The 23,295-nt window shown below is 41.5% G+C and overlaps 1 protein-coding gene across 1 annotated transcript in view; it reads left to right on the forward strand.

Moving 5' to 3' along the window:
• The window catches only part of unc5a (unc-5 netrin receptor A), a gene marked incomplete at its 5' end in the record, with an annotated part of 423,634 nt that overhangs the window by 62,843 nt on the left and 337,496 nt on the right, over nt 1-23,295 (forward strand). The window lies entirely within an intron of this gene.

A 23,295-nucleotide genomic window follows, 5' to 3' on the forward strand; every position in this document is an offset into this window, starting at 1 on the left:
AACACTATAGTGTCCCTTAAAGCAGTTTGAGGTGTGGTGTCTATGTTATTTTTTTCCATTATTTCTGACAAGGTCAGTTGACATAGCAGAGTCTTGGAAGTTATGTGGTGAAGCTTCGATATTACATATTGTATTATGTAAAAAAATCCTTCAGAGTGTTCACCCACATTCCTCCAACTTCATGACATGGACTTATAAAACCTCACGCAGAAAGCCAAGGGCAAACAATATCAATAAATTAAACGGTCTAACGAGCTATCGGCTACCTGCTGTACTAGCTTCGGATTATTCCATCGTCGGGTCTTTTTTTTAAAACACCCCATGCTCCAACTAGTCAAAACGCTGGTGTTGTGTTCAATACAAAGAAATCAAATCTAATCAGTGTTGAGCTTTAACAGACTCGCGGCAGCGTGCCAGCCAGCACAGGATAGAGTTAGCACTGCCTCCTTAAACTGCCGTGTCGTTCAGCATTAGACGCTTAGCCCGAGGCGTCAACCTGCATTATTTTTATTCAAAGCAGGGTGACGGTATCACTTCATCATCCTGGTTTCCTGGGTCACGGCCCTGAATGCCTGTGTCTCTTTTTTTTTCTTCTCTGCTACCCGTATACTTGCCGCCTCTGCCCCCGACCCGCAGGTGCAGCTTAAATATCCCGGCTAATACTCCCACACGCCGGCTGCTTATTGAAGCCCAAACCTCTCCGCCGTTTTGTTTTATCCCTTGACGATGGACGCACGCACGCACGCACACACACAAGCACACACATACAGTATGAGCGCGCACGCGCACACACACACACGCACTGAGAGATATCTGAATTCTACACTTTATATTTGCCAGTATGTGTATATTTATCGTCGCGGTCAGAAACCTCATATCTCCAAATGTCTACTTTTTTTTGGGGGGGGGGGGGGGGGGCATTTAATGCCCTACTTTGTCATACAAACCGTGTCAAGCTAAAGTACTAAAAATATCAGATCCACAAGCTCACAATGCGTCTGCTATTTTCGATCTGCTATTTTCACTATTTCCAGACATTTTCGTTACATCCCCTGTAAAGGAACAGTTTTGGACTTACGAGGTTTCCACCTGACAACTATATATATATATATATATCTATATATATATATATATATCTCTCTGTAAGCCATGTGGAAGGAGACAGAAGTGTTTAGAGTTTGCCACCCACACGCTCAACTTGTTGTGAGCAGTTGGTAGCACAGCGGTAGAGATTTAGGCTTAGGAGTGTTTCACCCCAGTTGGCGCAGTGTGTCGTGTTGCGGTGTTATGTTTGGAGGTTTAAATAGTACCTGGTAATTACTGAGCGCTCGGCTAACTTTCTCTCCACGCGAGGGAGAAAGTTGCGGATCTCTGCGTCAAATGAGACTGAATCTGAATGAACGTGTACATTGCACTTTAGCCTCGTTAACAAGAATGTGTGTCAGTGTATGAGTGCGGGATAGAGAAGGACGGAGATTAGGGCTGGGCACTGTAAATATATCAAAATCGATATTTCGAACCAATAACTGACTTGATCTTGCTCATGTGCCGTAGGTTAATTGATTCATGGAGAAGCAGGTGTTTTACTACATATTTTTAATTTCTTATATATCAACAAATCGACAAAAAAACGTTCTAATAACATTTAAATTCGACTAAACCCATTATTCTGATTAACCGATTAATTTGTATATAAATTAATTGCGTATTTTTGGACGACTTGTGCATTTAATTTGTCGGCAATACTTTGCCACGCTTTCTCCCTGGATCTATATTTATTGCGGCCGCGTTTCCTTTCTTGCTTATTATTGAAATGAAAATAGCCGATTTACAAGCTCACAAGGAGTCGCGTTGCAACGCCTTGTGAGCTTGTAGTTTAGCTATTTTTGGAAATGTCTGAAAAATGTAGAAACTCTTTACTGATAATGACATGCCCCAAAAAAATATTAGACGCATCGGCTGCATAGTTGCCGTAACCGATGTCGTTCAAAAAAGTCAAATAATGGCCTATAGATCGGACCGACCGATGCATCGGTCCGGCCCTGGACTGTATGTACCCAAACATCTCATCACCCCTACGACCCCAATAGGCTCTACTCACAGCAGCCATATTATCACTTCCTTCCCAGGTGTTACCAGTGATACTAATGAAGGCTCTGTTCCATTTAGTGTAGCACAGTGGTTTCCACGACCCCCATAACTGTGAGAGTGTACAAATGGAACCAAATGGACCCGTAAGGGTCCATTTGGTTCCATTTGTACACTCTCACAGTTACACACCTGTAAGGGGGGCATTTGGAAGGTTTCCAGTGAGCCAACATGCACAATATCAGCACCCTGACTCTGTTTGACCAGAATGGAACAGAGCCTTCATTAGTATCATTGGTAACACCTGTGAATGTCTTCGCAATATGGCTGCTGTGAATAGAGCCTATTGAACATCCTGTAGTCAGTTTTCAGCCACCATTCACCATATGAACAACAGCATAGAGAGCTTCAGGCATGGCTGATATAACTTCATTGGATAAACCCTTGACCCCTGCAGATGTGAGGCTGATCTATTTCCTCTAAGTCCCATTACTTTACCGGAGGCTGGGCGATCCCACGCTGCGATTGTGGACGCTGCTATCTCGCTATCTTTAATTTAGAAACGTGTGTGTGTGTGTGTGTGTGTCCTTCTCCTCGTGTCCGTCTTGTCACGTTCACGCACGTTTGTCAACCCCGCCGTCATGTCCCGAGAGACCACGCCTATCTGAATGTTGTGTTCCACACTTCTCTAAAGTAGTTTTCTGTCCCCATGTCCTCTATCTAATGACCACACTGATTGGCTGGGACAATGGCGGTGACATCATTTGTAGCTGTTTCATTCTTGCGGATTTGGACCACGTTCAACCTCATTTTGGGCCTCTCTCTCTCTCTCTCTCTCTCTCTCTCTCTCTCTCTCTCTCTCTCTCTACTGTATTGCCTAACATATATTGTATATATAGTTAAAACAAATTCAACATCATTTTAACCCATTAAGACCTGAGGCAATTCTTAAAAAATGTTTTCTAAATCCTAACAGTTTTTTTTGAAAAAAATCCCCAAAAAAGTTTCAAGATTTCTCAAAAATAGCAGATCTACAAGCTCATAGCGCGGCACCGAGTGCCGCGCTATGAGCTTGTATATCTGCTATTTTTGAATAGCCAAATAAATTTTAAGTGACACAGGTGCGTTCCAGGTCTTAATGGGCTAATATAGCCAAAGTACAAAGTAGACATTACCTAGTTTAAATGAGTCTTAAAAAAAAAAGAGTGGGACAAAGGACAAATATATATTCATTACATTTGTTTGTAAGAATTTAGAGCACTCCCCATCGATCATCATGTTACACACAGAACATCAATACTAACGTGTCCCATCGAATAGTCAATAGAGTTACCCGGATCCACGGGACAGCCAGGATTGATGGCCCAGCACCTGTCTTTAACGAAGACACTGGCATGGACAGATAAAAGTACATATGAGAACATTGAGTCTGGGGTTATCTGTCTATTCCCCTGGGGAGGGGGGGGGGGGGTAAGCTATTCATTGGGTGGGTGCCAACTTGCCCTATTTCTCTTTATAAGACACTGTTAACCACTTGAACCCTAGCACTCCCTTTTCTAGGGTCGAACGTTTGGTGAAAATAGCAGATTGAGAATCTTTGACCAAGAGATTTGGTGTACTGTCGACATAGAAGGAACAAAGGAACGGACCTAGTAAAGAGCCCAATGACGTATGATGGGTTTAAGGGGTCTATATTCACTTGAAGATGTACTTCACCCTCAAAATGACTTCATTTAGTTTTTTGTCACATGCCTTGAAGGCGAATGAAGAATCCAAAAACGGAAGTAAATATTTGACAAATTGAAGTAAATATGAGATTAACCTCTCACGCAAGTCTCACTGTGCTATCCATGTCTCAGTACTTCCAAAAACATCACATTTTCAATTTAAAACACGGTCTCGTGGGTTAGGGTTTATTCAGCGTGAAGGCATGTGACCAAAAAAAAAGCTAATTAATTCAACGCATTATGTGGTGAGTAATTGATACTAGGAGAGAAACAAATGGCATTTTATCCCTTAAAACAGACCATGCTAGTGTAGGAGAAAACACATCGACGGTCATATTTGAAATCCAGCTACTCTTCCCGTTAGTAAAAAAAAACACACTGAAACCCTTTCTCCATCTAGCCTGGAAAATGGCTGCGGTTTTGCTGTAATCTGTAATCTGTCAGTGGGATCTTTGATTGGCCAAATGACCCCCTCGAACAGAGCAGCATTTTGGCCGGGTTCCCAACAGCAAGGACTGTATTCAGATAAAGAAAAAAAAAAGAAAAAATAATAACAGTCTTCCGTGATTTACGTTTGAGGGAGAAGACAGTGGCTGATGTTGCCGTGGTGATGGATGCATCAGGGAGTGATGTCCCGGGGGGGGGGGGGGGGGGGGTTCATCTCGTGCTTTTTACAACATTTGCCTTTCCAAACAGTTGAGACCCTGAGAAAAAAAAGAAGTGCAATTTGTCTAAAAGGAAGCGACTCCAATCGATAGGATTTTCATTACAGTTATGTTTTCATACTCCAGCAGAGGGTTCTGATGAATGATACATTAACCCATTGAGACCTGAAGCCGATTCTACATGTCTCCTAAATCTCAACAGTTTTCTGAAAAACGTATGTTTCTATATCAGTGGTGCTCAATCTTTTTCATGTCAAGGACCCCCAAAATGATATGTATTTGGCCGCGGACCCCCATCAAAATATCTTATCCCCCCAGAAGCAAAGAATAGAGTTAAAAATGTTCGCTTTAAAAATATATATATATTCAAAGATTTGCACACATTTTCACGATTTTTCAAAAATAGCAGATCTACAAGCTCATAGCGCGGCACTCGGTGCCGCGCTATGAGCTTGTATATCTGCTATTTTTGAATAGCCCAAAGTGTAAAATAATGCTTTTTTAGCTAAAATCTAAAAATGACACAGTTCCAGGTCTTATTGGGTTAACTTTGCCGTCCCCTCTCCCCCGTCTTGTGTCGATGGCTGCTGCCCGGCTTGCCCCCGGGGCCTGCTGTCATTCCAATGAGCCCGGAGCGACCCAGACGAGTTTAGGGAACGGTCGGGAACCTAATTCACCTCGCCGGCACGGTCCCCGGTCAACAGCTGTCCAGTTTGTCACTGTGGATTTCAGTCTTTGTCAAGGCTCCGCAAGCGCTAAAAAAAAAGAAATATTCTGGAAGGTGTGATTTTATTTTTTTCCCGAGCGCTGCGCTTATCCCATTAAGACCTGGAACTGTGTCATTTTTTGATTTGAGCTAAAAAGCATTATTTTACACTTTGGCTATTCAAAAATAGCAGATATACAAGCTCATAGCGCGGCACCGAGTGCCGCGCTACGAGCTTGTAGATCTGCTATTTTTGAAAAATCTTGAAAATGTGTGCAAATCTTTGAGTATATATATTTTTAAAGCGAACATTTTTAACTCAAATCTTTGCTTCTTGGGGTCCCTGGAACAAAATATTTTGATGGGGTCCACGGCCAAATACGTATACATTGTGGGGGTCCTTGACATGAAAAAGATTGAGCACCACCGATATAGAAACATAAGTTTTTCAGAAAACTGTTGGGATTTAGGAGACGTGTAGAATCGCCTTCAGGTCTCAATGGGTTATTGAATTATCCCTCAGTCTCTGGTCCCTACTTCTACAGGCAGAGCTAAGCAGCTTACCTATGGCCCTCAAATACCTCGGGTACAGTGTTGGAGTCTAGCTAGGACTAGGCCCTGTTCTTTCAGACGATATTGTAATTCACGAATGCACTGTATAAGCCATGTGCTACGTGTCTATTACTTCTGGTAGTACTAGTGTAATGGCAGGAGCCAGATGGTAATATCCATATGGGAGTAGCGCGCGCGAGGAATAACAGCGTCGCGTGCCTTCGGGCCTAAATTGCTTCCCAGAGAGACATTTGGAGCCAATCAATTGTCGTTCAGAGGCTCGCGTGTTGTGTTGTCAATGGGTCGACCACACCTCAGCAGTGACTGATCGAAACGGCTGGAGCCGCATATAAAGCTGGAGCTTGTGATCAAACCATTGTCCTTCCCTGTGGGATGAGCTGTGGGTCACAACGAGCAGTGGCGGAAAAGTAACCGAGTGCATTTCGTCGCACGATTCTAAAAATGTTTTCTAAATCCTAAAAAAATAAAAATCTATTTTTTTTTTTCACGATTTAAAAAAAAAATAGCAGATCTACAAGCTCATAGCGCGGCACTCGGTGCCGCGCTATGAGCTTGTAGATCTGCTATTTTTGAATAGCCAAAGAAATATAAAGTGACACAGATGCGTTCCAGGTCTTAATGGGTTAAAGTATATCCATATATATATATTTTTTTTTTCGTAAATGAATACTACGTGATAATACTACGGCGTCGCACAAAAGCAGCAGAGCCACAAGCTTGAAACGCTTGAGCTTTTGAGCTTTTAGATCTGCTACTTTTTCTATTTTTTGAATTTGAATCCTGAACAGTTTTGGACATTTTACTCAATACATTTAATAGCTTTAGTAATAGACTTTTAGATTATCATTACAAAACATACGGTGCCTTAACCAATTAAGCCCTACTTTAGGCATTCGAGAAAAAAAAGGTTGCATTGAAAAATGTGGCTGTTTTTCACTTTTCGACCTTAAGTATATGTTGATGCCAATATCTCTCTACTTTTACTCGGGTCAAAATGTAATACAGGCCTACTTTTAACACAGCATTTTTACATTGTGGTATTGCTACTTTTACTTAAGTAAGTACTTCTTCTTCCACCGCTGATAATAAGCGATAGACAGTTTAGCCGTGGCAATCTCTCATTCCCCTCCTCCTCCTCTTCTTCCTCCTCCTCCTCCTCGGTTTGAGGACAGGAGGCGGGGAGCTGATGGAATCGCACCTTTTTTCCATTAGTGTCCGGGAGCGCAGGCCCTAGCGCCTCCTTGCCACTCAACGGGTTATAGGGACATCAGGCCGTAGTGGGCTCATATACCAAGCCCTGAGTCATTCCTTTGATAATCTCTCACTGTGTTTCTTTTGTCACGTTTCTCCTGGACACACACACACACACACACACACACACACACACACACACACACACACACACACACACACACACACACACACACACACACACACATTTTCATTTTTACATTTTATTTAACCATTTAATCGTCTGGCGTCTGGCATTTTTGTTTTGTAATGCAATTTTGGGTCATGGGTGGGATGGCCGACTTGGAAGGATTTTAACCCATTAAAGGAGGAGTTCACCCCAAAAAATACTTATTTTCTATCAATTACACACCCCATGAAGCCTTGATTTCATGGATTTATTTTAGTTTTTGTGGCATTCATAAGACAATAATTTGATGACCGTGTGTATTTCCGGTAGGAGACCCAAATAATCTACTTTGTGTCTCCTACCGGATACATTAGTCGGTAGGAGACAGGAATCAAATTATTAGCTTAGGAATGTGACAAAAACAAAAAGAATCCATGGATTCAAGGCCTCATAGGGTGTGCAATTGATAGAAAATAAGTATTTTTTGGGGTGAACTCCTCCTTTAAGACCTGGAACGCATCTGTGTCACTTTAGAATCTTCTTTGGCTATTCAAAAATAGCAGATCTACAAGCTCATAGCTATGAGCTTGTAGATCTGCTATTTTTGAAAAATCTTGAATTATTATATAATTTTTTGATTTTTTTCAAAAAACTGTTATGATTTTGAAAACATTTTAAGAATCGCCTCAGGTCTTAATGGGTTAAACGGGCAGAACCAATCACCCACTTAAACCATCTAGACTTAATGGCTCTGTACCGTTTTTTCCCCCCCTACACCAAATCTCTTCGCCAAGATTAGCCAATCTGCAAGCTCACAACCCGTCGCGTCGGCGACTAATGTTCCCCTCAGAATCACAGATGCTGGGGGTCAGAACAAATTCTTATGTCCTACTTCACCGCTCCCCACCACCACACACACGCCCTACTGCGACCCGCCCACCCAAAAGGAGGGCAAATTGCCTCCCCCGTATAACAGATTACACCCAACGTCCGGTACGGTACAGTATGTTGAGGTTCCGTCGGCCCCGCGGCCGGGCTGATTTATGATTTGTGTTTATTTATTTGCGGTCGAAGTGTGTTTCTCTTATCAGGGTCCCTCCAGAGCAAATATTTGCCTCTTCCTTCTTGTCTGATAAGCTCAACTTCTGCATTTGCTTTTTTATTGCTTGCATCGGTTTATTTATGTACCTTTTTTTTATTGCGGTGATTCATGTTCTCTTCACTGGAGGTAAATGGCAATAAGGGGGCATAAGCACATCCATAAGGGCGCAGGGCATAACTCACTTTGAGATGGGTTACAGGCACAGCCCACGCTTTTTTTTATTTTTGCTTCTTTGCCTCTATCTTATCACCAGGGGCTCTGTGACCGTTTTCTTCTCTGTGACCTTATTTGAATTCAGAGATAAGCATCCTCGCAGCAGAAAACCCGCACCAAATTAGTCCTTTATCTGTCGTCTTAAGGGAGTGCTTTGTCACCGCGGCTGTCTGCACGCTGAATGGAGGCTTGATGTACAACATGCGTGTGCTCATTTCAGCCCCGCCCGTTCGGCTCAAATGCCCAAATTCACTTAACCACTTGAACTCCGGGCATCCATATTCCAGGGGGAACAGTAGCCAGGAATAGCTTGTCGATCAGCTGTTTTTTGGTGAAGAAATGTGTTTTAGGGGGGGGCAGTGGTGGGAAAAGTACTTACATGATTTACTTAAGTAAAAGTATCAATACTCTGTTACAAGTAAAAGTAAGGTATTCAAAATGTACTACAGTAACAGTACTTAAAGTACCAAAAGTAAACGTACTCATGCGCAGAATGTCCCATTTCACGAGTTTTCACATTTTCGATATTTTGAAAATGGCAGATCTACAAGCTCACAATGAGCTTGTAGGTCGGCAATTTTCCAATGGCCAAAATGTGTTTAGGGCTGAAGTGGCTAATGTATGTTTTGTAATAATAATCCAAATCTACAAAGTAACTAGTAGCTAACTCTCTCTTTCAATATTCTTTTTTTTAGCTAACTAAAGTTTTCAAATCATTGTAGTGGATATATTTGCCTCTGAGATGTAGTGGAGTAGAAGTGAGAGTACTGACAATTGGAAATGACTTTGAGTAGTACAGTACTTGAGTAAATGTACTTGGTTACTCTGGTCCGTTTCACTAAGAATAGAGGGTGAGGTTCTCTGTGAGAATTCGGGTCACCTAAGAGCACCGAACTTGAAGTTCATTTAAGCTCTCTTCTGATCAAACAGGAAAACACCAAACCGATTTTTATAGTTGATGGAGATCCAGACACATTGCAGCATGAATGCTAATGTGTACAAACTGCTCAGTGTTTGCTTCAAACGCAAGCTACAGTACTGGAACACGAGTACACGCATACGATACAGCGTTGTCACACACATCGACTAACGCAGCGCTTCTCAAACATTTTAATTTCACGGACCCCCAGTTCAGTTGATGCCTTAGGCCTCGGACCCCCACAACTCAATTGAGTACAGCCACTCTTGGAGTTACAGCCCCGTAAGGGTACATTTGGTTCCAAACTATCAATCATTTAGCTGGGGGAACCCCCTCAAGGACCCCTGGGCCCCACTTTGAGAACCACAGCACTGCATGTTTTCAATTCATATGTTCATTGCATGCATCAAAGAAGTTCTAATACACCGTATATATATATATATATTTTTTTTTTAAATGTCTTGGCTGAGCAGCAGGCTAGCTGGAATCAGTGGTGGAAAAAGTACTCAAATTCTTTACTTAAGTAAAAGTACCAATACTGCAGTATAAAAATACTCTGTTACAAGTAAAAGTCCAGAATTAAAAAATTACTTTAGTAAAAGTACAAAAGTATTGGCATCAAAATGTACTTAAAGCACCAAAAGTAAAAGTACTAAATATTTGAAAATAGCAGATCTACAAGCTCACAACGCGTCGCGATGCGACGCGTTGTGAGCTTGTAGATCGGTTATTTTCAAATAGCCTAGGTATAAAATAGGGCTGAAGTGGTTAATGTGTGTTTCATTATATCATAATTTATATCTGAAAAGTAACTAGTAACTAAAGTTTCCACATAATTGTAGTGGAGTAAAAGTACAATATTTGCCTCTGAGATGTAGTGGAGTAGAAGTAAAAGTATTGGAAATTGGAAATACTCAAGTAAAGTACAAATATCTCAAAATTGTACTTAAGTACAGTACTTAAGTAAATGTACTTAGTTACTTTCCACCACTGGCTGGAGTCATATGTCCCAGATATGTCATAGATGACTGATGTCATAGATGACTGCTGTCACAGGATGACCACATGAAGTCCAATAGCCACATGTGGATCCTGAGAATCCACGTTCGATTTTTTCCCAAACAATATAAATGTAGGTTTCGAGTTGGGGGGAATTTGCTCTCAACCGTAACCGTTAAGATACTGTTACAGCGCAAGTTGCGTTCACATTTAAATGCTATATTATTTGCGAAAATGTATTTTGTGGCCTCAATATTGACCTCGCTGAACAGCGTTGCCAGATTCTGTGAGGGAAACAAGCAACCAGGTCTAGGAAAACCAGCCCAAAAGAAGCGATTATGGGCCACGTGAACACTTTAACACATAGATATTCAACTGGCGGCCCGCGGGCCACGTGCGGCCCGCGAGGAGCTTCCTTGTGGCCCCTGGCCAATTATGAAAATTCAAAAAAAAAAAAAAAAAAAAAAATTTTTTTTTTTTTTTTTTTTTTTTTTAATTTTCATAATTATTATTTATTTTAACTTTGATTTATGTTATCAAAGTTAAAACAGTACAAATTATTTATCCTTCATTAGTTCTTGAAAGGCCATCTTTCATTGGAACTTAACTTAGAACCTTAAATAGAACCGAATTAGACCGAATTAGACCCGAAAAAAGGTTGATTTATATTGGTCAAATAGAACCGAATTAGACCCGAATTAGACCGAATTAGACCCGAATTAGACCCGAAAAATTTCGCGCGCGTGCGCTTCGCGCACGCGCGCAAATTGTGTGCGCACATGCACGCGCGCTGCGCGCGCGTGCATTTGCGCTGTGTGGCCCCCGACTCCAAGTTATTTTACAGTTGTGGCCCCCTGCCTAATCTAGTTGAATACCCCTGCTTTAACATGTACATCAGCTATTTGAAAATAGCAGATCTACAAGCTCGCGTCGCGACGCGTTGTGAGCTTGTAGATCGGCTATTTTCAAATAAAATCTTGCGGGGAAATTATAGTAAGCAGATCTGGCAACCCTGTTGCTGAATATCACTGTAACTGTAACTGGATTAGGAAGAAGAAAAAAAAACGCTGATCGGTGATATGAAGTGTGACGGGTGAACTCGGTCACGTTGTCACAGTCGTGCCACCAGAAGGTAAATGGACAGTTGGATGGCGGGTTTGAACGCGACACGGCTCCGCTGGCAGGCGGCCGGCCCCGTGACACTGATGTTGGAGCGAGGAACGAGGCGAGAACGCCGCCGCCGCGTCGTGCCAAAGCCCCTTCCGCAGTTATCGCCGAGGCAGGGTATGAGCAGATAAAACAATTCTGAGGGGGAAATGATTCTGTCCGTAATCAGATTTATTTACGCAGGCCCGCTGAGGAAGATTGATGTCTTAACCGCCACTGTGGATTTCAATTCTCTACGCTGTAGCGCGGATAAACAATCAGCCTCCTGTCTCTAGAGCGAGTTAACCCATTGATACCTGGAACGCATCTGTGTCACTTTAGATGTCTTTGGCTATTCAAAAATAGCAGATATACAAGCTCATAGCGCGGCACCGAGTGCCTCGCTACGAGCTTGTAGATCTGCTATTTTTGAAAAATCGTGGAAATTATTTTTGAATATTTTTTTCCGATTTTTTTTTTTTAGGATTTTGATTTTTTTTAGACACTGCCTCAGGTCTCAATGGGTTAATTGTGTGCATGTGTGTGTGTGGTTGTGTGTGTGTGTGTGTGGTTGGGTGTGTGTGTGGGCCCATGCATGCTATACCATGCCACGCATGCACCTATTAGGTATGTTTTGTGTATCAGCATGTTTGTGACAACTGAGCCGGTAATGCTTAGCGGGGAAGTCACTGTCTCTCTCTACCTGAAATGTGCCTGACTATTTTTTCACGGCTGTTAAATGCCAGACATATGCTCTTACATCTTGTGACTAGCAATTGAGGAGCGGGCGCTCAAGCAGAGATCAAACCCACTGCTGTTGCTCCTGTCTCGCTGTGAGCGGTGTTTCTCCTCATTCTAATCACTCCCGCGAACGGTAGCGAGCCACCATTTTTTTTGACTTAAGGAAAACGTTGTGCGTGTCAAACCGAACGCTGCACTCCACAATATGCGAACACGTTCGCCTCCAGATGCTCATCTGTGTCGTCGCTGTGTGTGTAGACGATACAAGAACCAAACTAACGATGATGCAAGAAAGAACCGAGCTAACTTTGAAATTTGTTTTTTGTCAAAGGACACTGGTGGAATAAGTCTATCCACCAAGAGTTACATACCGACCAGCCATTACTTACTGTACATACAGGCGTTGTTATTCATTAGGCCTGTCAAAAAAAAATCGATTCATGAATAAATCGCGATTCTTAATGCCACGATTTTAAAATCGATTCAAAATATTAAAAATCATTTTTTTATTTTTTTTATTTATTTATTATTTTTATATTTATTTTTTTATTTTTTTATAAGTTAGTACCTTTTTCACTGGCACTTTGTCTGAAATCAATGTCAGAAAGACTGACTGACATGATCTGGCTGCATTGAAGTGTATGATTCAACTTTTCATGGTTTATATCATATTCAAATGTTCTAGTATAATTAAAGCAAAGTGATTTGGGGTAGAAAATCGCAATAAATCGCAGAATTGAATATCAATTAATCGCGGCATCGCAATTTTAATCGAATCGGCACCCTAGGAATCGAGTTTGAATTGAATCGTGAGGTAAGTGAATCGTGACACCCCTATTATTCATGCTGTCCTGGGATATCACATTTTGCTCTATCGTATAAAACGGTGATTCTCAACCTTTACAAGTACAAGAACCCCCTGTTTGATTTGATTTGTTTTAATCTCGGGGACCCCAAAATAGACCTCCCCGTAGCGGCCCATGTTGAGAACCGCTGGTCTAAAGTATAACCGCAGTGTACACTGTCAGAACGGGTCGGTGTGGTTTGCTGGATGTGTTTGCTGACACCAGTGGGCATAGTCTTGTTTTGTTGCATTGTTATTTAGTGTATTGGAAGCATCTTTAACCCATTAAGACCTGGAACTGTGTCATTTTTAGATTTGAGCTAAAAAGGCATTATTTTACACTTTGGGCTATTCAAAAATAGCAGATCTGCAAGCTCATAGCGCGGCACCGAGTGCCGCGCTACGAGCTTGTAGATCTGCTATTTTTGAAAAATCGTGAATATGTGTGCAAATCTTTGAATATATATATATTTTTAAAGCGAACATTTTTAACTCAAATCTTTGCTTCTGGGGGGTCCCTGGAACAAAATATTTTGATGGGATCCGCGGCCAAACACATATCATTTTAGGGGTCCTTGACATGAAAAAGATTGAGCACCACTGATACAGAAACATACGTTTTTCAGAAAACTGTTGAGATTTAGGAGACACGTAGAATCGGCTTCAGGTCTCAATGGGTTAAATAATATTCCACCCAGGGAAGGTACCGTATAGAGGCATATAGGCCTGACATGCGTAGTGCTTCGTCAAAAAGAATTACACATCTTCTACATGGTACAGCACCGCTAGCACTGTCAGAAGCTAACAAATCGCGCACGCCCTCTCCCTCACTCGCACCAAGCACTTTTTTTCCCCCTGACAGACAGCTCTCACTCGTTTCTTTTTTTGTTTTGCATCTTTGACAGAAATAAAAAGATTCCTTGGGCTTGTTATCGAGTCGAATTCCTATTCCCGGGGAATAAACTACAACCTGAGAGAGAGAGCTTCTGCGGTAGAGATCTGAGGACGATTGCCTCCCTCCCCCTTACTCGCCTCCTCAACCCCACCCACCCAGGCACCCTCGTCTTATTATCTCCTGAAAGTGCAAGGTTACAGTACTGTTATAGCTACAGGTGCTGTGGTGGTGGGTGGAGGGGAAGGTGAGCCGGTTAGCGTTTTTTTTTATTATTATTATCTCTGAACCCAGTCGGGCTTGCAGAAGCGTACACATGCTGCTGAAGTCTCATCAGGGCTCTGCGAAGAAATACACATTTTCTCGCGCGCGCGCGCGAGTTCTGCAATTCAGCTGAGCTTGTTAGACGTTGGGGGGGGAAATAGGAGAGTGTGGAAGAGATATTGTTTAACCCATTAAAACCTGAGGCCGATTCTGAAAATGTTTTCTAAATTCTAACATTTTGAGAAAAAAAAATATAAAAAATATTTTTTCACGATAAAAAAAAAAAAAAGCAGATCTACAAGCTCATAATGGGTTATAATGGGTCATTGAAAAATAGCAGATGTACAAGCTCATAGCGCGGCACTGAGTGCCGCGCTATGAGCTTGTACATCTGCTATTTTTCAATAGCCAAATGCATCTAAAGTGACACAGATGCGTTCCCGGTCTTAAAGGGTTAATGGACCCAGAGAAATACTGGGGGGGGAAGAAAAAAAAAACCTGGAGAAGATGAAAAAGAAAAAAAAACAACCTTGGTCACCTCCTGGCATTAATAGAAAATTTATGAGGAGGATTTAGGCCGATCTCAATGCGAGAGCCTTGAGAAGACATTGCTTTGTCAGTCAGCGCACGTTTAGCATAAATCTCTCATTCCTCATTTTCTGCCGCCACCTTGAACCTGCCAAGCTTCTCTCTCTTTTCCTGTAGTCATACCACGCTTGGTTTATCTCCATCCCTTTCATTCATGCCGCGGAAGTTTTCACTAGTTTCTCGGTCCCACACTCATCCCCGGGAACGGGGGGGGGGAGTGGAATAAGGAATGTGTCGGGCAGCTTCATTTTTTATTTATTAATTTTCTTGGAATAACATTTTTTTTGTCGATGGGGGGGGAAAAAAAAAGAAGAAAAAAACGGGGGCCATTGAACTACTCGAGAGACGGAATGGGGAAAGAATAACTGGAATTGTATCTTTGTGACCCGCTTTTTTTTTTTTTTAAATAAGATATTCAGCATTCTGTTGCACCTGGCAGTAATGCACAGGGCAAGATCTGCAGAATAGCGAGAATTGCATTAATTTGCGGTTCGTTATGCAGCCTTCCAAAAAACGACCCATTTAATAGATCTCTGAAGGAGTGGGGGGGGGGGGGGGGGGGGGACATTGTTCTTGTTGATGTTGTTGGGGGGTGACCCCCTGGTATGTTTCTTAATTAGCAGTGCAGTGGGACTCGGTTGCTGATAGCTCGCCACCGACAAAATAATCCAAATGAAATAGATGCGTTGATTAAAATGATTCAGTAACTAAACGTTGCCCTGCTGTGCAGCTGTTTCTGTGGAGTACTTTTTCCTATTGACCGTTAATGATGCAGGCGATTTTTTAGTTTTTGGGGTGGAAAGTAAACATGATTTGCCTTGCTATAAAAGAGTGACACTGAATTGACCCATTCTTTGCTGGTAGAGTACAATCGTATAAGGCTATCTGTGTGATAACCCATTCAATCCGGGAACGCATCTGTGTCATTTTAGATTTGAGCTATAGTCATCATTTTATACTTTGGCTGTTCAAAAATAGCAGATCTACAAGCTCGTAGCGCGGCACCGAGTGCCGCGCTACGAGCTTGCAGATCTGCTATTTTAGAAAAAATCGTGACAATTTGTGCCTAAATCTTTGAGTATCATATTTTATTAAAGCGAACATTTTGAACTCAAATCTTCCCGGGAACAAAATATTTTACAAATTTTCGCTTTAAAAAATATGTATTCAAAGATGTGCACACATTTTCCACAATTAAAAAAAAAAAATAGCAGATCTACAAGCTCGTAGCGCGGCACCGAGTGCCGCACTACGAGCTTGTAGATGTGCTATTTTTGAAAAAAGCCCAGAGAAATCTTGAAATGACACAAGATGCTTTCCCGGTCTTAATGGACTAATGAGGGGGGGGGGTCCATTTTGCAGGTGAGGCAGACGTCTCAGCGTGTGACAAAATGTGATTCATGGGTTTCTGTGAATAGGCTCTAATGAGCAGCATATTTCAATCAGAGCTTATGGGACCCGCAGGAGCCAGGCAAGGCCTCACTTCTGATGCTAATGGGAATTATACAGAAAATCCTGTGGCGCTTTTGTCTGGATTTATAGCGGTGGTGGTTCTCAACCTTTTTTCTGGATCAGGGGGGGCCCACTTAAAAAAAATCTCAAAAATGTTCTGGGCTCCACCCCCTCTGACCAGCATCGGCTGCCGTTCGTTGCATTTTCAGAGCCCATTAGTGGTCGACAATCAATCGATTGTTTTCCAGCTCGCATCAACAGCAGTATCACAATGAAAACTAACTTTTAGATTTATTTGGCTGTTCAAAAATAGCGGATCTGCAAGTAGATCTGCTATTTTTGGAAAAATCTTGGGAAAAAAAAAGGTTTGATTTTTTTTCCAAAAACTGTTGGGATTTAGATTTTTTTTAAGAAGCCTCAGGTCTTAAAGGGGAAATCCACCCATTTTCAATATTTAACTATGTCATTAATATAGCATAAAGGAGTTGTGTGGAAATAAGAAAAAAGTTCCCCCCTTTCTGTGTTGCCTTGAACTGGAGGATTGATTGTGGGTTTAACATTGCAAATTACAACATGATGAGTCATCACGTTGTAATTTGCAATGTTAAACTCACAATCAATCCTCCAGTTCAAGGCAAAAAGAAAAGGGGGGAACTTTTTTCTTATTTCCACACAACTCCTTTATGCTATATTAATGACATAGTTAAATATTGAAAATGGGTGGATTTCCCCTTTAAGGGGTTAAAGAAAACGTACCATGACATACATGTTTTTTTTACAATACGCGAAAGCATCGCAAGTAGCAGATTGAGCTGCTACTTTTGCTACTTTTGCTACTTTTGAATTTGAATCTTGAAAAGTAACAGTTTTGGACTGCTCATCGCTTGTTCAGGATCAATCTACAGTCCTGTCACTGATTCTTACTCGACCCATTCAATCCGGGAACGCATCTCTGTCATTTTAGATTTCTTTGGCTATTTTAAAAATCAGCAGATCTACAAGCTCATAGTGTGCATCAAGTGCCGCGTGCTTGTAGATCTGCTATTTTTGAAAAATCGTGAAAATCAGTGCAAATATTTGAATATATATATATATATATATTTGTATATATTTGTAACTGTCAAATGTCTCAACAAATGTCTTCATTTTTCAGGAAAAAAATATTGTTGCCATATCAGTGGTGCTCAAACTTTTTCTTGTCAAGGACCACCCAAAATTATGTTTTTGGCCGGCGATCCCCATCAAAATATGTTGTTCCAGGGACCCCCAAAGGAAGCAAAGATTTGAGACCAAATACAACCACCGTTATGTTAGTGATATTGTATTAACATACTCCACCGTACAGATTGGTCAAAATAAAAGCGTGTTTCCACTCAAACGGAGTTGCATAGTTTAGTAGTTTTTAGTTCCAGCTGGAACTCAAAACTATTCAAAAATAGCAGATACACAAGCTCATAGCGCGGCACCGAGTGCCGCGCTATGAGCTTGTATATCTGCTATTTTTGAATAGCCAAAGAAATCTTAAAATGACACAGATGCGTTCCAGGTCTTAATGGGTTAAAGATGCTTCCAATACACCAAATAACAATATGCAACAAATTAACTTTCTTGGGGTACGGCTACCTTTACCTTTGCCAGCCTACATAATTTACACATCGAGGCTCTCCAAATGCAGTCGTAATTTCTGCAGTTTCTGATTCATTTTGTCAGTCCGTTTGCTCTTGAGACTTTTTTTATTCTGCAGGAGCTACGTACAGTACATTGTCAATACATTTTTAATGATGTCCTGTCTAAACAAATTTAGGAGGTCGGGGCTGAGAGCTGAAGATGGAATCCCCTCGTCACCTCGGTACTTAACCCATTAAGACCTGGAACTGTGTCATTTTTAGAGTTGAGCTAAAAAAGCATTATTTTACACTTTGGGCTATTCAAAAATAGCAGATCGACAAGCTCGTAGCGCGGCACCGAGTGCCGCGCTATGAGCTTGTAGATCTGCTATTTTTGAAAAATCGTGAAAATGTGTGCAATTTTTTTAATGTATATATATTTTTAAAGCGAACATTTTTAACTCAAATCTTTGCTTCTGGGGGGGTCCCTGGAACAAGATATTGTGATGGGGGTCCGCGGCCAAATACATATCATTTTGGGGGTCCTTGACATGAAAAAGATTGAGCACCGCTGATATAGAAACATATGTTTTTCAGAATACTGTTGAGATTTAGGAGACATGTAGAATCAGCTTCAGGTCTCAATGGGTTAACATAGAATTGTGTCTGTGTGTATATGTACTTTACCGCGTTTTGCTCTACTTGTGAGCACAATGTTCCTCACAATAGAAATAGTTGTATTGTTAAAAATGGCAGAACAAAAAAGTTTAAAATTGCATTTATAAATTTGTCATCCTACGTTGTTGATGTCCTCACGAGTATAGTAATACCGATGCGTGTGTGACTGTGGAGTGGGCGGGGGTTGTGTTTTGTTCAGTCTTAACCAATTAAACTATATATACAACTATATACTTTCATTGTACTGGGTTCCCCTCTACAACAAATCTGCCAAATGTACAGCTATTTTCGCCGAATGTTTGCCGTTGTGACATGAATGACCAGAATAGGGACGCTAGGGTTTAACCACTAGCACCTGAACCCCAGCAGATCTACAAGCTCACCAAAGTGTAGCAACGCAATGTTGTTAGCTTGTAGCCTGGCTATTTTTGGCGAAGAGATTTGGTGTAGAGGGAGAAAAAAAAAAGTGCAGAGCCAACTCGGTTCCAATTGGCTAAGTCTAGAGGGTTTAAGTGGTTAACCAGGACTAGTCAGCGCCACGCACACACACACGCACACGCACACACAGGGAGAGAGAGAGAGAGCGCATCACAGCCCTGCACAACTCTGCCAGCCAAGAGAAAACCTGGCAATTAAATCCCAGCATTACGCCACCGGTACTCCATAGCCATCTATTGATTTATCGACGCGTCTTTACTGGGCTGTGTCACACAATTACTTAAGAGGGGAGGTCATAGCGACATGAGTGATGATATTTAACCCATTGATACCTGGAACGCATCTGTGTCACTTTAGATTTCTTTGGCTATTCAAAAATAGCAGATATACAAGCTCATAGCGCGGCACCGAGTGCCGCGCTATGAGCTTGTAGATCTGCTATTTTTGAAAAATCTTGAAAAAGATTTTTTGGGATTTTTTTCAAAAAACTGTTAAGATTTAGAAAACATTTTTAAGAATCGCCTCAGGTCTCAATGGGTTAATAGAAAACTATGCAATCACACCCAGTGACTTCCAGCGTCCCGTTTTTTTTTTTTTTAACCCATCCTTGACTTGTATCGATTACACTTTCCCCGTTGTTAGGAACCGTGAGCATTTTGCTCGTCTGAGTACGCGTTCGCTCCTCCTTCGTCTCCTTTTCCTCATGTAGAGCCCAAAATGGCCGCCACCGTGGCAAGCAGGCAGGCAGAGAGAGGGGCTTTGTTTGCGTAGATGTGGTGCAGTGTGTAATTGCTCTCAATAGGTAGTAAACGGCACCTCGTAAATCAGAGCCCCCCCCCCCCCCTTTCCCAGGGATGTATGGGTACGATCCGGCCCCTGGCCCCCGGCCCCCGGCCGGCACACACACAAACATTTACCCGGGTCTCGTGGACCGTGATGCATCTGTCTCAGGGACGTGGAACCAAAGGACCGGGACCCCCTCAGCGGGGGGGGGCACTTTGCCCTCTCCTGCCTCCTGCGCTGCTGGATCTGGTTCAAGGGGTTCAGCTCATAGCTATTATTAGGCCAAAGGGATCATCCGCACACACACACACACACACACGCGTCTACTACGGAGTGTTCATTTCACTGTGTATGCACCCGTAAAGGATGCACGCTTTCACACTTCCAGAGTCATATTTAAACTCTGGGTTTCTGCGGTGTGTGTTGTGTTTGCTTTGCATTGGCCTTATGAATTACTGCTGGCATCCATCACTGCTGCTGTTAACAGCACGATGCCCTGCAGTGGTGGAAAGTAAGATTTGTGTTATTTTTTGACTTAAGTAAAAGTAGCACTACCACGTTGTACAAATACTCTGTTAAAAGTGAAAGTCCTGTATTCAAAGTTTTGCTTAAATTACGTAAAAGTACAAAAGTATTGGGATGATACTTGAATGTACTTGACCCATTGAGACCTGAAGCCGATTCTTCATGTCTCCTAAATCTCAACAGTTTTCTGAAAAACGTATGTTTCTATGTCAGTGGTGCTCAATCTTTTTCATGTCAAGGACCCCCAAAATTATATGTATTTGGCCGCGGACCCCAATCAAAATATTTTGTTCCAGGGACCCCCAGAAGCGACGATTTGAGTTAAAAATGTTCGCTTTAAAAAATATATATATTCAAAGATTTGCACTCATTTTCACGAATTTTCAAAAATAGCAGATCTACAAGCTCGTAGCGCGGCACTCGGTGCCGCGCTACGAGCTTGTATATCTGCTATTTTTGAAAAGCCCAAAGTGTAAAATAATGCTTTTTAGCTCAAATCTAAAAATGACACAGTTCCAGGTCTTAATGGGTTAAAGTACCCAAATCTGTCCAGAATCACAGATCTCCAAGCTCAACCACAACACATTGTGTCGCACCGCGTTGTGAGCTTGTATATCGTTGCTGTCGGGCAGAAACCTCATCTCCATATTTCAAATCGATGCCCTACTTGATCATTACAGCGTCACACAACAGTATCAGGAGTAACGGATCCACAAGCTTTTAAGCTTTTTAGATCTGCTACGTTTTTATCTTTCTGAATTTGAATCGTGAAAAGTAACAGTTTTGGACATACGAGACGATATCAAAACAGGTCTTACATGGTTAATGTGGGTTTTGCAATAATCAAAATCGTCATGTAACCTTTTACCGACTATATCGCATGTCATGTCCCACAAAATTATAAAGTTACATGTTTAACCCATTGAGACCTGGAACTGTCTCATTTTTAGATTTGAGCTAAAAAGCATTATTTTACACTTTGGGCTATTCAAAAATAGCAGATCTACAAGCTCATAGTGCGGCACCGAGTGCCGCGCTACGAGCTTGTAGATCTACTATTTTTAAAAAATCGTGAAAATGTGTGCAAATCTTTGAATATATATATTTTTAAAGCGAACATTTTTAACTCATATCTTTGCTTCTAGGGGTCCCTGGAACATAATATTTTGATGGGGGTCCGCGACCAAATACATATAATTTTGGGGGTCCTTGACATGAAAAAGATTGAGCACCACTTACATAGAAACATACGTTTTTCAGAAAACTGTTGAGATTTAGGAGACATGTAGAATCGGCTTCAGGTCTCACTGGGTTAAATAGCTGATATACAAGCTCATAGTGCGGCACTCGGTGCCACGCTATGAGCTTATATATCTATTTTTTTTGAATAGCCAAATAAATCTTAAAATGACACGGACGTGTTCCTTGTTGTTATGGCTTAAGCAGTCTACAGTACTTGAGTAAATGTACTTAGTATCTTTCCACCACTGATCCTCTGTTTGTGGCTGTGATGCTGAGGCAGGCGAGAGTGTGATTATTCAAAATGTTTCAGTTTGATAGTTGTCTAACTGAATGCTCGTTAAGACGTGACATTTTCTGTCTCCGGCTTTTGAGGAGACTTTGCAAACGCTTGACATTGATACATAGTTTTCCACCACCCTGATGAATGGCAAATTGTGTTTATTTTGGAACATCACACATGGATAGGAACTACTTTCACTTCCTTGACAACTTAACCCATTGAGACCTGAAGCCGATTCTACATGTCTCCTAAATCTCAACAGTATTCTGAAAAACGTATGTTTCTATATCAGTGGTGCTCAATCTTTTTCATGTCAAGGACCCCCAAAATGATATGTATTTGGCCGCGGACCCCCATCAAAATATTTTGTTCCAGGAACCCCCCAGAAGCAAAGATTTGAGTTAAAAATGTTCGCTTAAAAAATATATAAATTCAAAGATTTGCACACATTTTCACGATTTAAAAAAAATAGCAGATCTACAAGCTCATAGCGCGGCACTCGGTGCCGCGCTATGAGCTTGTATATCTGCTATTTTTGAATAGCCCAAAGTGTAAAATAATGCTTTTTAGCTCAAATCTAAAATTGACACAATTCCAGGTCTTAATGGGTTAATTCCTTATTATAAAGGTAGAGATTTGCATAGAATATACAAAATAACCGAAATTTGCATATCGTTGCTGTCGGATGGAAACTTCCAAAACTGTTACTTTTTGGAATGCAAAAAAAATAAATTGCAGATCTACAAGTTGAAAACGCGTCGCAATGCGACACGTTTTGAGCTTGTAGATCTGCTGTTTTTGTTACTTTTGTGTGGACGCTGTAGTATGACGAAGTGGGGCATTAATTTAAGAAAAAACATCAAAAGGTTTAATATGGAGATACAAGGTTCCTGCCCGATAGCAACGATATACTGTACACACACACACACACACACACACACACACACACACACACACACACACACACACACACACACACACACACACACACACACACACACACACACACACTCTCAGAGACAGACAGGCTTCCCTTCTTTGGATCAGTTGAGACAATTGCTGCAGAGGTACTTTCAGGCTATGTCATCTATATTCTATCATAATGTATAGTTGTAAAATAGTTTCTCTTTTTTTGTGTGTGTGTGTGTGTGTTCAAGTATCTCCACCATCTCACACAGTGTTCGTTTTATTTAATTAGGTATATATTGTGGCATGAAGCTAAGTGCGCCCGGTGAAAGCCCAATGACATAAAAAAGAAGTAGAGATAATTGGTTCTGAATAAAGCCAGCCCTTTTAATTAACCTCTTAATTGAGGTAGTCACATCTGAATTGAATGAAGAACGTGTCAAGTGCAAATCATCAGGTAAAAAAAAGAAGAAGAGGGAAGACAAATGACCATGTTACACACATTAAGCTGTTTAGCCATCTTTATATAATCTGTTATTGGATGTTGGCATCGAGCG

This window comes from Gymnoscopelus microlampas, assembly GCF_963454915.1.
Source record: "Gymnoscopelus microlampas genome assembly, chromosome: 18".
NCBI classification, from domain to species: Eukaryota; Metazoa; Chordata; class Actinopteri; order Myctophiformes; family Myctophidae; genus Gymnoscopelus; species Gymnoscopelus microlampas.